General features: G+C 44.2%; 1 long non-coding RNA gene across 5 annotated transcripts; it reads right to left on the bottom strand.

The window, feature by feature from the left end:
• Positions 1-3,486: 3,486 nt before the first annotated feature.
• On the bottom strand, positions 3,487-7,001 carry LOC125515778. Of its 5 annotated transcripts, none has more exons than XR_007287120.1 (5): positions 6,680-7,001; positions 6,417-6,559; positions 5,799-5,963; positions 3,908-5,543; positions 3,487-3,823 (listed from the first exon to the last, which is right to left on the bottom strand). It is a non-coding gene; the product is annotated as an uncharacterized LOC125515778 (long non-coding RNA). The 5 variants fall into 5 exon arrangements; XR_007287121.1 differs by having other exon boundaries at positions 3,937-5,543; positions 6,680-7,000; XR_007287122.1 differs by having other exon boundaries at positions 3,487-4,560; positions 4,704-5,543; positions 6,680-6,995.
• Between the last annotated feature and the right edge of the window lie 9,333 nt (positions 7,002-16,334).

The raw sequence follows: 16,334 nt of genomic DNA, 5'->3' as shown, positions 1-16,334 counted from the left end.
AGAAGTTATTGCGCTAGCATCAACCAGGAATTCATAGCGTTAGACCACCAAAATACGCATCCTTGCCTTACCAGAGAGAACTACTCCTTTCCATGTTGCTCCTTCTTTTCCATGAGGTCTTCATTTCGGTTCAAAACAGGAGGCTCCATTCAAGTGGCAATTAACCCAAATAATGTTGGGAGTTAGATGTTGCAAATGTGGTGGTGTGAGCACGAGTGGAACAGTCGGCAAAGCTAAAATAGCACGCCTTAGTTCCCAATAGCCTTCCAAGCCTAGCTCCGACAAAGAGGGATCAAAAGGTGTTGTCTTGGATATGTTAAGTGTCATCCTTCGAATCACGTATTGTTTGATGCCCACACCAAACTAAGATGATAGCATAGAAGACCTAGTGTTCATGGGTCCAGCTTTCATGACATGCATTTTTCAAAAGAAAAACTTCTGGTTTTGCTGAAAGTATTCATTTGCAATTTATAAAGCTGCATACCCTAGGCAGAGTTCTAAATAGTGCGCTATCTCAGTGCTATAGACTTTGGAGGGGCTTCACACTAAATGGCATTGTGTAAAATTTAGCGACTTTAGCATCTATAACGTCAATTTATCATATATTTTGAGGATGCCGCTTTTAAAACTTTGATTCTAGGTTATATGCATCAATGGCCTCCCATTTTCGAGTAACGGAATTCTACCCAGCTACCTTATTTCTCCAAACTTAAAGGAGTTATGGTGGAGCAAAGCCTATCATTTATTGAAATGTTATAAAGATTTGGTACTTGGAAGTGGTCAATTTGGACCACTGATCACTTGCTACGGTGTCTCAACATGTGTTATCTTCCTTGCATTTTTCGTCCATCACTTTCCATATCTTGTGTGAAATAATATGAGGAACTATGGTTTTGCTCTTCAGACACATAAATGGTCAAACATAATAGCCTTATTAGAGTTTAAAGGTGTACTTGATTTTTCTATATATACTCCTGAATCACAAGCCCGGTGTTTTGGTAGATCGATAGACGTTAAGATTAGAATCAGGGTTGCCACCAGAGTTCCAAAAGTAAAAACCTAACGTGTTTCCAGAGCAAGCAACTCCGACAAAGTAATTTTAGAAACTTTGCAGGAAAGCAACATATTTCCTTAATAGCATTAGAATGTCTAGACCCGAGCATAGTCCTACAAAATCTTAGTTAGTTCTTCAGCATATACTCAAATGTAAATTTAATTTCTGATGCCTTACAGAACATCAGTTATATACCACTATAAATTAATACAACTAGTACAAATGCCTGTGCGTTGCACCGGGCTAAAAATAGAATATAACCTGCCCCACGTGTCATTAGGCAACATTTTTAACCCAATTTTTGCAAATGTATAAACAAGATTACACTAAGTATTTCTTTTTGTATGATGAAATTTGGACGTACCCTGACAATGTTCGTCATTACCTATTTCAGCTCCACAGTTTCATTTCATTTGAAATACACGATTTCTTTATCAATCAATTTTATTTTTTGTTGTTCAGGAAAATACGGTTTCTTTTACTTTCACGAGGTGTTTTTTTTAATTTGAAAACATTTTTTAAAATGGTATCATTTTTATGGCGATGTCTTTTTTAATATTATATTTCATCTGTATTTTTTTCACTATTTTTTTGGCTTTGTCCATTGACATTTGGCCACGTATTAAGTCCGGCCTAAACTACGCCGACACCAGCTGAGCTCCTCGTCTCGTCTCGACTGTGAGCACGAGTTTCTCAAAAAAAAAAAAACTCCTCGTCTTCTGCCTCTTCCTTCCCCAATCCCAAATTAACCCTCATTCCCCAACCTAGCTGAACTGAATGCGACGGCGGCAAGCGTCCCTCCCCTCCCCTCCGGCCGGCTCTCTCGGCCTCTCCATGGGTTCTAGAAAAAAACAAGTGAAAGCCCCAAAACAAACATACAAAAGCACACACATCTAGCGACTTGAAGCAATGACTGAATACACGTCCCTTCCCTTCTCCCTAATGGTTACTAGACAAAATCTGACAATCAGTAATGAACAGTACCATTTAGCAATCAAACCCTGTATAAATTGCTACGGCAACCAAGTATAATCGGTCAGAAACACGAATAGCGGCAGGCTCTCGATCCCTCTCACTTTCTCTCTACTTCTCTCTTAATTCTAGCTCTGCCAAAACAACACGCAGCAACAACAGCATATGCATGCACATAGCAGCAGCCTCCTCTCAATTTCTCTCTATGTCTATTGATCCTTACTACTATAATCTCTCAATTTCTCTCAATGGGTTCTAGAAACATGCCATGGCAGTAACTCTTGATATAATCTTATGTAAATTCTGTTCCATTTGTTGTTCATAGAACCCAATAAATGTTCCGTAAATGACGCAAGACAACAGCTGGCTTGTTTTTTTTATAGTACTCCCTCCGTAAACTAATATAAGAGCGTTTAGAATATTAAAATAGTGATCTAAACGTTCTTATATTAGTTTACAGAGGGAGTATGTATTACTGGACATTTCTACTGATGCTAGTACATAGATTTCTCTACATTATAGTTCATTGTGATGCCTTGTTCTAACTTTGCATCAGTGTTGCTCTACTGTATAGTAACTCCCCAATTCATGTCAAAAAAAAAAAAAACTACGCTGAACTCCATAGATTTCTGAGCGAACTTGAATCAACATAAGGGAAAATGTATCAAAATGATATCCGAATTCATGCATTGTTACGGAAAATGAATATAGCCAAAATGGAGAGCCTCCACATAGCTCATTATGCAAAAAAGGATCTATGGAAGTACAGCACGTAAGCCATGGATCGTAGCAAGAGCAGCTACCTGAAAATATTACATGAACTTAGAAAAAAGATCATGCACAGCCCTCCATATGCAGGAAACGACTACAAAAACATGCAAGGAAATCTTTCAAGGTATATGTACAAAATCAGTTTGCGCCCCTTCCTTACTACATCAGTAAATGAATCAACTTCTTGCAATAACCAATAACATTTTACGGAACTATCTCTTTGCTTGATAACCACTATCAACATGTCCATAACTTCAATATTTTATCACAGGGTATCAGACCGTCAGATACATCAGTTCGGAACATTGATTAATGCAACATCAGAATAGAGCAGGTGCTCATATCAGTTGAACATGAGAAATATTTGTGCAGAACACTCATATCAAATTCAGAACAACATACTCAGTTGTATGTCATCTTACTTGCGAAATCATAAATTCAGAACAGGGTATCATATTCAGTTTTGCTACTGGAGAGGCTTGTTACACTTCAGTGTGCACAATAGTACATGCTTTAACCTGTCAAATATGTACTGTCATAAACAAAGAAAAAAAATTGTATTTGATTTGCCATGGAACCGCTTGAAATCGAAGATATTGATGATGGTGCAGCACACAAATCAAATTAGCATCACAACTTAAACCGAGGTCTGCTTATGATCAGTCCGAAACTCGGCTCGATAGGCTGAATATACACAATGAAACAGAAGTTTCAGTGAGATTCACACAGGAAAGTTGCTTGGAACTTTAACTGGAAAAAGGATCAACGTTGAACATGAACTGGGAAAACATTCTAAAAGTTCAGACTGAGCATGCTAGCTGCTGCTGTTGAAAACTGCCTGTACAACCAGGACAGAAACAACAACTAAAACAGGGGAGATTACATCGAGTGGTTAGGTTTCATCAAGGGGATAAATATCTCTGGTGTAGCCGCTGCAGGCGCCATTGTACGGCTCGACCGATGTTTTTGTTCCTCCGGCGAACTCGACGCTTCTTCCTCCGGCGAACTCGGCGGCAACATTGGACGCTTCAAATGAAAGAACAAAAATGAAAAAGGAACAAAATTGACCATATGAGCTTTCAAATGAAAGCTTTCATGCACAGTATATACATGTAATTGCCTCCAGAATTCTGCATTACTGAATTCAGAGGTTGCTAGCTGATGCCGCTGCACTGGGTAGCTGCTCCCTTGGGCGCGCACGCAGCCGTAAGCTCGAACCCGAGCTGCTCGGGCGCTCCCCCGGACGTGCGCAGCCGGCGGCTCCCTCGGGTCCAGCAGCGGTCGCGAGGCGACGCGAGCAGCAGCTCAGGACGCACGCCGTCAGCCCGGGACACCGCCCGAGCGGGAGGCACCGGCGGACGGAGAGGCGAGCAGCAGTACGCCCCAGTGGCAGCACCGGGGAAATTTAATCTGCCAATCTTAAATACTATATGATGAATCTGACAACTTAAAATCAAATGATAGGCTGGGCCCTTCCTTGAGAATAAGACAGGTAGATGCTTGCAACCATAATATTTTTGCGATATAAACATAGTCAGCAACTACACATGTGGTGTTGTCATCTTGCAAAAACTTGATCTACCAATCTACCAAATTAAGAAAAGATATCATGGGGGCAGAGAATAGACTAGATGGCTTTGCGTTCAAGCTAATGATCCAGCTACGGCAAGTAAAAAAAACAAGTAGACGCGCATGTGAGCTGCTTCTGTTTCGCTTTACGGCTATTCACACGGCAAAACTGCTTCATCTGATCCAGCTACAGCCTATCATAATTTGAAGACACATGCATCAGTGAACACACATAGTAGTATAACAGTGGGATTAGTAAAGCTACGGACTATCATAATTGAAATCTTTTTTAATATAATACTTGCAAATCACAAACTTGCAGACATCTAGAACTGACCTGAGGATGTAAAGTGAAGCTACGGCCTATCATAATTGAAATCCTTTTGACTATAATACTTGCAGATCACAAACTTGCAGACATCTAGAACTGCCTTGAGTATGTAATTGATATCAGTTTGGAAGGGTACAAATCTTTTTTGAAGATAGGTTGGAAGAGATGGCGTCCAAGGATGGCGCCTATCGAGGGCACAACACAGAGCAGGGTGGCAGCACTGGGCACAGCGTGGAGCAGGACGCAGGGCAGTGACAGGCATCGGCACCTTGTTCTGCAGGGGCATCGTGATCACCATTGCAGGATGTGGAGGGCGCGACGCCGAACACAGCAGGACTCTTGTGGTCTGAGTCAGTGACGACGTGACAGGCGCCAGCAGGTCTCGATCTCGACGCCCTGCTCCACCCCCCTAAGCTTGCGGCCGCCGGGCGACGAGTCCTTCTGCTGCTGGCCATCAACACAGATGTCAGCGGGCCGCTGAGTTTGACGAGCTAGCGCACACCATCATGCCGGTGCTCACGCCCTATGCTCCACACCTCAACCAGCGGGCGTAGTTGCTCGAGTCCGTCCGCACCTTCGACCGCAGTGACAATGTCGACATCTCCACTACCAAGACCGTGTGCTACATGGCGAGGCTGGGCCAGCTGCTCACCTTCGAGGAGCTCATGACGTGGGACACTAAATTGGGACGGGTTGGCGGATTCCTTGGCGGCCAGCTGGACGCAGGGCGTCGTCAGTGACGGTGACAGGCGCCAGCGACGTAGGAGTCCTGCGGCCTGCTGGAGTTTTTGGCACTGTAATCAACAGAAGATGTTGCCTGGTACTGTAAGCTACGCCATGAGCATCCTGCAACAACAACAACAAAAACAGAAAACACCTATGACATCAGCAGATGTGTAAGCTTCTTGGGGCAATACCGGAAGGTTTCTCAGCCTGGATGCACAGAATTGTACAACAAAAAATTAGAACTTATGATCATTTAACTAATTTCACCATAAAGACAATACTGATGGCCTACTCAACTTGATCTCTCTATACAGGAAAGAGACTATAAACATAGGAAAACTAAATTAGACCAAGAAAGTAAAAGGTTTTAGTTACCTTTCTATAAAAAAACCATGTTATAATTCCCTAGGCCTTTAGCACCCAGATGATGGTGATCATCTCTTGCTCCCAGGTCGCCCTGGTGTGGCCGTACTTTCCTTCTTCATCTTGTTCTGTCTCCAATTAGTTGAGCCACCTCATCTCCCAAATATTGGCTAATCTCTGCAAACAATAGGCACAACAAATCATTACCACATCAGCAGGCGGAAGAAAATCCATACCACATGTACAGCAGCAAGAACCACGCACAACCATGCTTTCAGCCAATAACCATTGTTGCAACAATCACAAATGAAAGAATCTTGCATCATGGACTGGACAAAATAATATAACAATCTGTAGCCTCTCATAAAGCATAGCTTGGAGATGAGTTCAATTTGTGGTGCCAGCATTTCATCAAACATGTTATATGCAAGAACTCTTATTCTTCCCCTTTCATGGCATTGGTGTTTGCTCTACCGAGTAGCATCTACTTCAGAACACCCATGTGCTGCTCCCTCTCTTACAGAACCACCTTCTGCTCAATGAGGCCAACAATTGCTGCCCTAGGGAAGAGGGAACTACCCTAGCATGTGGGTGTTGCATTCTGTGGTGTAGCGAGGCAGGGGCCTTTACCTGGGCATGGGCGTAGTGAGAGGAATTTGTAGTTGATTCGGAATGTACCCAAGCGCCACAAAAAGATGCAGTCGACTGAAGGAGTAGCCGCCGTCGCCCCCGCTCCACTGCCATGGCGGGCCGGCCTGCTGCTGCTGCGCCCACTGAGCGGAGGCAGAGGGGGAGGAGGAACACGTCAACGAGCAGCAATAAATCGAAATCAAAGTGAGCCGAATTGGCAGAGGGAGGCAGGAGGATGCAGATCTCGCGGCCCGGCGGCTCACCTTGTCCTGCGTGCTGGCCTTGGCCTCGTCCTCCGCCGCCGCCGCCTCGTCGTGCTCGTCGCCCTCGGGGAAGGCGAGCGGGGTGTCCGAGCTGGCGACGCCCTCGCTCCTATCGCCATCGGACGCGGGCTTCTAGGCCGGTGGCGCCGCCGGGGCCTTCGTCGGCCGCCTTGGATCTCCTCCCGCGCGCGTCCTCCCAGTCTCCCAGCCGCTGCGGCCGCCTTGGATCTTGGCGAGCGAGCGATGGGTTTGGGTGGGGTTCTGCGGGCGATGGCGGGAGCAGGAGAGGAGGCGGAGGACTGGTTTGGTTATTTTGGTTTAATAGAGGAGTTTTATGTAAAAATGAAGCGTTTTCTGAGAACCACTATAAAAGAAACTGCGGCTTCAATTATTAAAAATTATAGAGACTTTTCTGTAAAACGGCCGCGACGGTGAGCGGGCGGCAGAAGCGATGGCCGCTTTATTATTAGAGAAAGATAACGTGGTTGCTCATTTTGGCAGTTCTTTTGTAGGATGGCACATGCAGTGTTTCATTGAAAATTCTCGGTCATCGCATGTACCATATGGAGTAATTTAACTGCCCCATTTCTTGCAAAATGGCAGCAAGTAGAACTTAAATGTCAAGAATTATGCTTCGATGAGTGGTGCGGTAGGTGTCTTTACTAGCTTAATATCCGTGTGTCGCGAAGGTGGAAAGTTTATTCTTTTGGTTCAACGTAGGAAAAACTTTGATTGGGTTGAGATTGAGATATATCGTGAAAATGGAATCCATAGGTAAAAGCGAGAAAAGATATGGTCTGATTGAGACTGTGTATACAACTACTGGATTTCTTTCCCATACATGAGAAGGTGGGGCGGTTTGGAAAAAAATTATGAGGTTTATCGTGTAGTTTGAAAAAAAATCATTGGATGGGGCATGTATCTTTTTTCCGTGAATTTTTTTGATTTATTAATTTTCAATCATGGCAGTACAACGAACACCAAAAATAATAAAAATTACATCCAGATCCGTAGACCACCTAGCGACGACTACATGCACTGAAGCGAGCCGAAGCCGCGCCGCCGTCATCGCCCCTCTCTCGCCGAAGCCAGGCAAAACTTGTTGTAGTAGACAGTCAGAGAGTCGTCGTGCTAAGACCCCATAGGACCAACACACCAGAATAGGAACCGTCACCGATGAAAAGTAGCATAGATCAGAAGAATCCAACCTGAAGACACACGAATAATGAACAAATCCGAGCAAATTCACCAAAGATAGATCCACCAAAGACACATATCCACACGCCCACCGACGATGCTATACGGATCACCGGGACGGGAGCTAGGTGGGGAAAACTTTATTCCATCTTAAGAGAGCCACCGTCGTCTCGCCTTCCTGAGTAGGACACAAACTTTAACAAAACTTGAAGAAACATCTAAAAATGGAGCCCTCCCGTCAGCAAGGGTCAGCATCCACCGCGCCCCCATGGCCCTGAGGCCACTGGAGACGAGGCAGATTGACGGCAGCGCCGGTGGGATGCAGAGGAACCCTTGACTATTTTTTGGAGACGAGGCACATGAGGCAGCGACTACATCGGAAAGGACACATACTTGCGGGAGGGGGCATGTATCAATGAAAGGGGTGGAAGCGATGAAAGTGAAACCAACAAACTCCCATTTAATAGCAGGGATCGATCCATCTAGGTTTAATTTTTGTGTTGCTTTCGAAACCTAAGCATGAAAACATTGGTGTGGTGTTAACTTAATTAAGTTTATGCTTTGTCAATAGTATTAAAAATATACAATGTTCGGGTTTATTGGCTCTTGTGAACATGTATCCAAGGGGTTTGGAGCGCCCAATGGATCAGGTTGCCATGTCCCTTCCCTCCCTCGGAGAAGCAAACATCATGAGGAGTTACTCATGCCGCTAAAGCCAATGGAGGAGTTGCCCGGTGACCTTGCCCTCCACGGGCCTGGGGTGAATGACCTGCACCTCATTCCACATGGCCCTTCATGACCGATTTGGAGCAGAGGTGGGAGAGAAGAGTGCCAGGATGAGCCGCCGGACTCAACATAGAGTAGGGGAGGTTGAGGAAGTAATGAGAGAGGTGATGCTGAATGGTGTTCCATCTTTCCCTTGCTACGCCATTCATTGATGTGGATAGTCGGGTAAGATGTCCATGTCGAAGACATGTCAAAGAAGGTGGTCGAGAGACACATACTACGTGAAGGGTAGTCGGGTTGGTGGCTTGCTTACTTCAAGGTTTTCATGGCCTAGTTTTGTTATTCCTGTTGTCTCCTAAGCCTAAAAATGTTCTTTTAGGGATTTCAACTTAGGTATTCAACTAACACTGCATCTATATAGGAATATATGAAAAACTCGGAAAACAAGCATGAAAGAGTTTGATTATATAGTAGCACGTTCTTCAATCGCATGGTACCATTGTGTGTAGATCTATTGACTCAAGTGAACATGTGCATACACATAATCTAAACCATAAAAGCACCATCTCGATAGTTATGGCATGTTTACTCTATCCATATGTAGTTGTAGCATGATGCCTACCACACGTGCATAATACATGAAATGTACTACAAAACAGGAGAAATAAGAACCCTCACTCCCCCCCTCTCTCTCACACACACGCACACCTATCTCTCTTCTACAAGAGGCATTAATGGTCAGTTTGGTTGGCATCCACACCATTATATGCCTGGCCTGGATGCTGCCTGCAGTCAGCCTGGTAGTTGTTTGGTTTGCGTCCTGGAAAGGAAAGTGTCTGCCTGGCCTGGTTGCCTCATGCCTGTGATTAGCCTGGTGAAGATTAAAAAACTCAAAGGAAATAAGATGCTTAGCCCAGGCATGGTGATCAGTCTGGCCCAGGTGTACGATTCATTCCGCCTGGGCTTGCTGCAAAATAGCCTGGCACTAATTAGTCCCAATGAAGGTACGGTATGCCCCTTGAAAAAATATTCTAATCACTATAAGACAAAGTACCAGGCACAGGGTGGAAAAACAAACACTTCGCTGTGAGGCTAGCCTGCACAGGCAAGAAACTCCAACTTTTCAGGCCAAAGCCAGGCACCAAAAATTCTCAGGCATGGAGCCCAGGGTGCCAACCAAACTGACCGGAGGAATACCTTGTGTGCTATCAAACGTCACAACGTAACTGGGTGATTATAAAGATGCTCTATAGGTATCTCTGAAGGTGTTTGTTGGGTTGGCATAGATCGAGATTAGGATTTGTCACTCCGTGTATCGGAGAGGTATCTCTAGGCCCTCTCGGTAATGCACATCATAAGAAGCCTTGCAAGCAATGTGACTAATGAGTTAGTTGCGAGATGATGCATTACTGAACGAGTAAAGAGACTTGTCGGTAACGAGATTGAACTAGGTATGAGGATACTGACGATCGAATCTTGGGCAAGTAACATACCGATGACAAAGGGAATAACATATGTTGTCATTACGATACGACAGATAAAGATCTTCGTAGAATATGTAGGAGCCAATATGAGCATCCAGGTTCCGCTGTTGGTTATTGACTGGAGAGGTGTCTCGGTCATGTCTACATAGTTCTCGAACCCGTAGGGTCCGCACGCTTAATGTTCGATGACGATTTTGTATTATATGAGTTATGTGATTTGGTGACCTAATGTTGTTCGGAGTCTTGGATGAGATCACGGACATGGCGAGGAGTCTCGAAATGGTCGAGAGGTAAAGATTCATATATAGGACGATAATATTCGGACACCGGAAGTGTTTCGAGGTGTACCGGGTACATATCGGAGTACCGTGGGGGGGGGGGGTTACCGGAACCCCCCGGGGAATAATGGGCCTTGTGGGCTATAGGAGGGGAGCACACCAGCCGACAAGGGGTGGCGCGCCCCCCTAAGGAAGGAGGCCAAATAGGAGAAGGAGGAGGGGGTTCGGCCCCCCCTTTCCTTCCTCCCCCATCCCTTCCCTTTTCCCCCTTCCGGTAATAAGGAAAGGGGGGAATTGGACTAGGGGCCCAACTAGGATTCCTCCTACTTGGGGCGCCTCAAGGCAGCTCCCCTCCCCCTCCCACCTATATATACATGGGGAGGGGGCGCCTAGAAGAGACACCAACAATTGTTATCCATGTGCGGCGCCCCCCTCCACTGTTTACGCCATGGTCATATCTTTGTAGTGCTTAGGCGAAGCCCTGTGCGAATCACTTCACCATCATCGTCACCACGCCATCGTGCTGATGGAACTCTCCCTCGACACTTTGCTGGATCAAGAATTCGAGGGACATCATCGATCTAAACATGTGCAGAACTCGGAGGTGCCGTACGTTCGGTGCTTGATCGGTCAGAATGGGAAGAAGTTCGACTACATCAACCGCGTTGTCAATAGCTTCCGCTTTCGGTCTATGAGGGTACGTAGACACACTCTCCCCCTCTCGTTTCTATGCATCTCCTAGATAGATCTTGCGTGAGCGTAGGATTTTTTTTGAAATTGCATGCTACGTTTCCCAACAGTGGCATCCAAGCCAGGTCTATGCATAGATGATATGCACGAGTAGAACACAAAGAGTTGTGGGCGGTGATAGTTATACTACTTACCACCAACGTCTTCTTTTGATTTAGCGGTATTGTTGGATGAAGCGGCCTGGACCAACCTTACATGACCACGTTCATGAGACTGGTTCCACCGACAGACATGCAACTAGTTTTGCATAAAGGTGGCTGGCGGGTGTCTGTTTCTCCAACTTTAGTTGAATCGAATTTGACTGCGGCCGGTCCTTATTGAAGGTTAAAACGACAAACTTGACGAAACACCGTTGTGGTTTTGATGCGTAGGTAAGAATGGTTCTTGCTAGAAGCCCATAGTAGCCACGTAAAACTTGCAACAACAAAAGTAGAGGACGTCTAACTTGTTTTTGCAGGGCATGTGATGTGATATGGTCAAGATATGATGTGATATACGTTGTTGTATGAGATGATCATGTTCTGTAAAAGTTATCGGCAACTGGCAAGAGCCTTATGGTTATCGCTTTATTGTATGAAATGAAAATGCCATGTAATTGCTTTACTTTATCACTATGCATTAGTGATAGTTGTAGAAGCAATAGTTGGCGAGATGACCACGACGCTACGATGGAGATCAATGTGTCAAGCCGGTGACGATGGAGATCATGACAGTGCTTTAGAGATGGAGATCAAAGGCACAAAAATGATGATGGCCATATCATGTCACATATTTTGATTGCATGTGATGCTTATCTTTTATGCATCTTATTTTGCTTAGTACGGCGGTAGCATTATAAGATGATCCCTTAACAAAATTTCAAGGTATAAGTGTTCACTACTTGGGAAAAGCCTAGTAGTAGCGCGGGTTTAATGCCTACTAGTAGCGCGGGAAACCGCGCTACTACTAAGGCGCTACAGCTATTCCTTAGCAGTAGCGCGTGCGGCACACGCTACTGCTAAGACATATAGCCGCAGCGCGTGTTTACTACAGCGCTACTACTAATCTAACTAGTAGTAGAGTGTTTCTTGTCCATCGCTACTAGTATTTTGTTTTTCATTTTTTATTTTTAGTGTATTTATACGCCGTTATACAAATTTTGGTACAATACCAATTATGAGGTTGTTATATCATTATGTTCATAACAGTGTCAGAAATGAAGGTGGATTAGGTTCAAGTGGAGGCAACATGTGGTGCATGTCGAAAGTATACTACTAATCCAAACTTGATCTAGTTTGGACTAGTAGTACTTTCGATGTGCACCACATGTTGCCTCCACTTGTATCTAATCCGCCAACACAAGCTATGTAATCATCATCATAGTCATTACAAGCAACACTAGCTATTTAATCATCATAGTCATAGTGTAGCACATCATCATCTTCAAACTCATTCTAGCTAGCTAATCACCACCAACACTAGCTACGGTAGCTATCTAATCACCGCCAACACTAGCTAATAATAATCACCATAGTCATTACCACCAACACTAGCTATTTAATCATCATAGTCAATGTGTAGCACATCATCATCTTCAAACTCATTCTGACTAGCTAATCACTCCTACTGCTCTCTCTCTCTCTCTCAGGTAAAATAGCATAAAACATGTGTAGCACTCCTGCTTCATCATATTGGGGCATGCAGATGAACCTGTCTCCTAATTGTGGGCTGCGCTTCTGATTGTTTCCCCCTAGTACTTCTCTGCGATCCTTCACAATTTTGCTCCAATCTTTGACTATTAAGACTTCCTTGCTTTGAGAAATCCTGAATGCACTAAAGTGCAACGTAGGATGTCTTGGCCGTAAACTAACCATTCTCATGCGACCTTTAGTCTCGATCCAATGAGGCACAACATTCATTGGAAGTCCCTGTTGAAGAACATCGTAGTAACATACTTAGCAATGAAGTTTAGCTTAAAAATAATGTATGCAAAAGATGCACCGAGGACAAATAGTAAAAATCTTACCATCTTTCCTAAATAGATGTGACTATAGTTCAATACGAACACTATTGGTCGCACGTTTTGAGTAATAAGATTTTTAAGTCTAGGAAAATAATTTGTCTTGACAGCATCAAGATCCTAAAGCCATGAAACATAATGACCTATCTCCTCGCAGTTTAGTACTGCCCCGGTACAGTGGACGGTCATGTCTACCAAGCGCCGGACATGTTTGCTTGAATGGAAATAAGCTGTCAATAGAAATTAGTTGTCAACTATTTTTGAATAAAGAATATCCAAGACATAAATATGGTTGAGAAACTCACATAGTGGTAGAATTGGAGGCGTCTGCACATCGACCCGGATGTCTCTATTACCTTCAATATCATCTTCCGTACGAATATCAAAGGTGATAACCATATCAGACTCAAATGCATAAGCCTTGCATAGTGCTTGCCAAGCTTTGCAATCAAAATAGGTGTAGGTGTCTGCATTGTATAATTTTGCGTCGAAAGTACAACCATGCTCGGTCTTCAAGTAAACTCTCTTTACCTCCATAGTTTTCATAGGACCGAAACCTATCTTATCCAAGACAAAAACTCTTGCATTGCAGGGGATACGCTAGTAGAATAGTAAAAAATTTAAATTATAAGTTGAAGCAAATGAAGCAGAAATCATGCTTAATTACGAAAAAGACTTGTCGTTGTGACTTACTATATCCACTTCAAAGGTCTCGTCTAGCTTGATGTTGAAGCGCCTATCATCAACTAGGAAGATTCTATCGCACAGGCCGCGCTCATCTTCACAGTATTCGCAAATACCGAAATCCTTTTCGTCGTCAAACATTTCCTATGTTCATAATTGAAACATTAATTGAAAATTGATTGAAGGCAACTAGCAGGAAACTCAACACATAAATCCGGGGCACTTGATATTTCCTATGTATTCTAGCACAAGTCATGCTTAAATTCACGAAAAATCCGGCATGGCCTTTGCTAAAATAGGACATATCGAGCGCCTGAAATTTGCTGGAACGGAAATGAATCAACACTCTAGCAAAACATAGGCCACTCGGATTTTCCCAGCGATACAAAGATGTTCATACACATACAATGATGCATGCTTAAACTTGCAATTCCATCCGGATCAATTATCATAAGCATTCGCACATGAGCTCACCGATTAAATACCGTAGTTCTACTCTATTTCAACACATTGAGAAGTGGATAAAGAGAAGGTGGACTTTTAGCTCACTAACTCGGGTGTAGAGGAAGTAGAGGTAGCTCGGATGACGATCACTCCAAGGAGACACGACTCTACAAAGCCCGCATATTCAACTAGTTCAACTAAGCACTTACTAAAAATAAACTAGTTCTATTAATTTTCTTACTAAAAATAAACTAGTTCTATAGTAAAACTTTAATTAGATCATCAAATCTCATATACCTAAATTTTCTTACTAGAAATAAAATAGTTCTATTAATTCAAATAGTTCAACTAAGCACTTACTATAAATAAAAGTAATTATTTTTCTTACTAAAAATAGTAAAAAACTACATTATACAAGAACAGTACAAAAAAGTGTAGGGTTTAGGAGAGATGGAGGGAGGAGGGGGTTGGGAGGAGGGAGGAGGAGGGAGTAGAGGGTCGGAGGAGGAGGGAGAAGGAGGGAGGTGGGGGCGGCCGGACGAGGGAGGGGGAAGGAGGGGGCAGCCGGAGAAGGAGGGAGGAGGGAGGAGGGAGGAGGGGGCGGCCGGAGGTGGAGGGAGGGGCACGGTAGGGAGGAGGAACTACCTTAGTGGAGGAGGAGTAGGAGCGTCGGCGACGACGGTCGACGAGAGCTTGTCGGGGAACGGCGGCGGCGGCTGACGACGGGAGGGTGCGGGGGAGTGAGAGTGGAGAGGGAGAGTGGGGAGCGGCCGGTTGGGGGCACGTATATACATTGAACTTAGTAGTAGCGCGGTATCATACAACACGCTACTGCTAAAATCCGTAGCAGTAGCGCGTTCTAAAAATGTGCTACTGCTATGGCTAAGCATGTAAAAAAAAATCAAAAATACATTAGTCATCAATGATCTTTTTGTGTAGAATCTAAATTGTCAATAGGAATCTTCCCCAGTTTTTAAGAACCGGTGAAGATTCCTATTGCGGCCACAAATCCTACACATAGAGTTCAGTGAAGACCAAGTGCTTGTGATGGTTTGAGAAATAACATATTTAAGGTGGTAAACACCCTGTTCGCTTAGCAGCATGGGACTAAACTTAGGGGATGAGACTTTAGCAGTAGCGATTGTTGTAGAAAAGCGCTACTACTAAGAACTTTAGCAGTAGCGCTTCTTTTGGAAAGGCGCTACTACAACAAATGGTTTGGGGCCGACGCCCTGGCAATTGTAGAAGGAGCGCACTTTTCCACTAGTGCGCTGCTGCTACCTGTGTATTAGTAGTGAGATCTTTTGATGCGCGCTACTGCTAAGTAGTAGTAGCGTCTCTGTTTATGCCGCGCTGCTGGTAAGATTTTGTGTATAAGGTTTTTCCTAGTAGTGGTTCTCCCTAAGTATGCACCGTTGCGACAGTTCGACGTGCCGAGACACCACGTGATGATTGGGTGTGATAGGCTCTACATTCAGATACAACGGGTGCAAGACAGTTTTGCACATGCGGAATACTCGGGTTAAACTTGACGAGCCTAGCATGTACAGACATGGCCTCAGAACACTGGAGACCGAAAGGTCGAACGTGAATCATATAGTAGATATGATCAACATAGAGATGTTCACCATTGATGAGTACCCATCTCATGTGATGATCGGACATGGTTTAGTTGATTTGGATCACGTATCATTTAGATGACTTGAGGGATGTCTATCTAAGAGGGAGTTCTTAAGTAATATGATTAATTGAACTTAATTTATCATGAACTTAGTCCTGATAGTTTTTGCATATCTATGTTGTAGATCAATTGCCCCCGTTCCCTTGAATTTTAATGCGTTCCTAGAGAAAGCTAAGTCGAAAGATGATGGTAGCAACTACATGGACGGGGTCCGTAACTTGAGGATTATCCTCATTGCTGCACAGAAGAATTATGTCCTTGATGCACCGCTAGGTGAAAGGCCTGCTGCAGGAGCAGATGCTAATGTTATGAACGTCTGTCAAGCTCGATCTGATGACTACTCGATAGTTCAGTGTGCCATGCTTTACGACTTATAATCGGGGCTTCAAAGGCATTTTGAACGTCATGGACC

The sequence above is a fragment of the Triticum urartu genome, chromosome 6 (assembly GCF_003073215.2).
Source record: "Triticum urartu cultivar G1812 chromosome 6, Tu2.1, whole genome shotgun sequence".
Classification (NCBI taxonomy): domain Eukaryota; kingdom Viridiplantae; phylum Streptophyta; class Magnoliopsida; order Poales; family Poaceae; genus Triticum; species Triticum urartu.
This window is presented reverse-complemented; position numbering and strand designations above follow the sequence as displayed.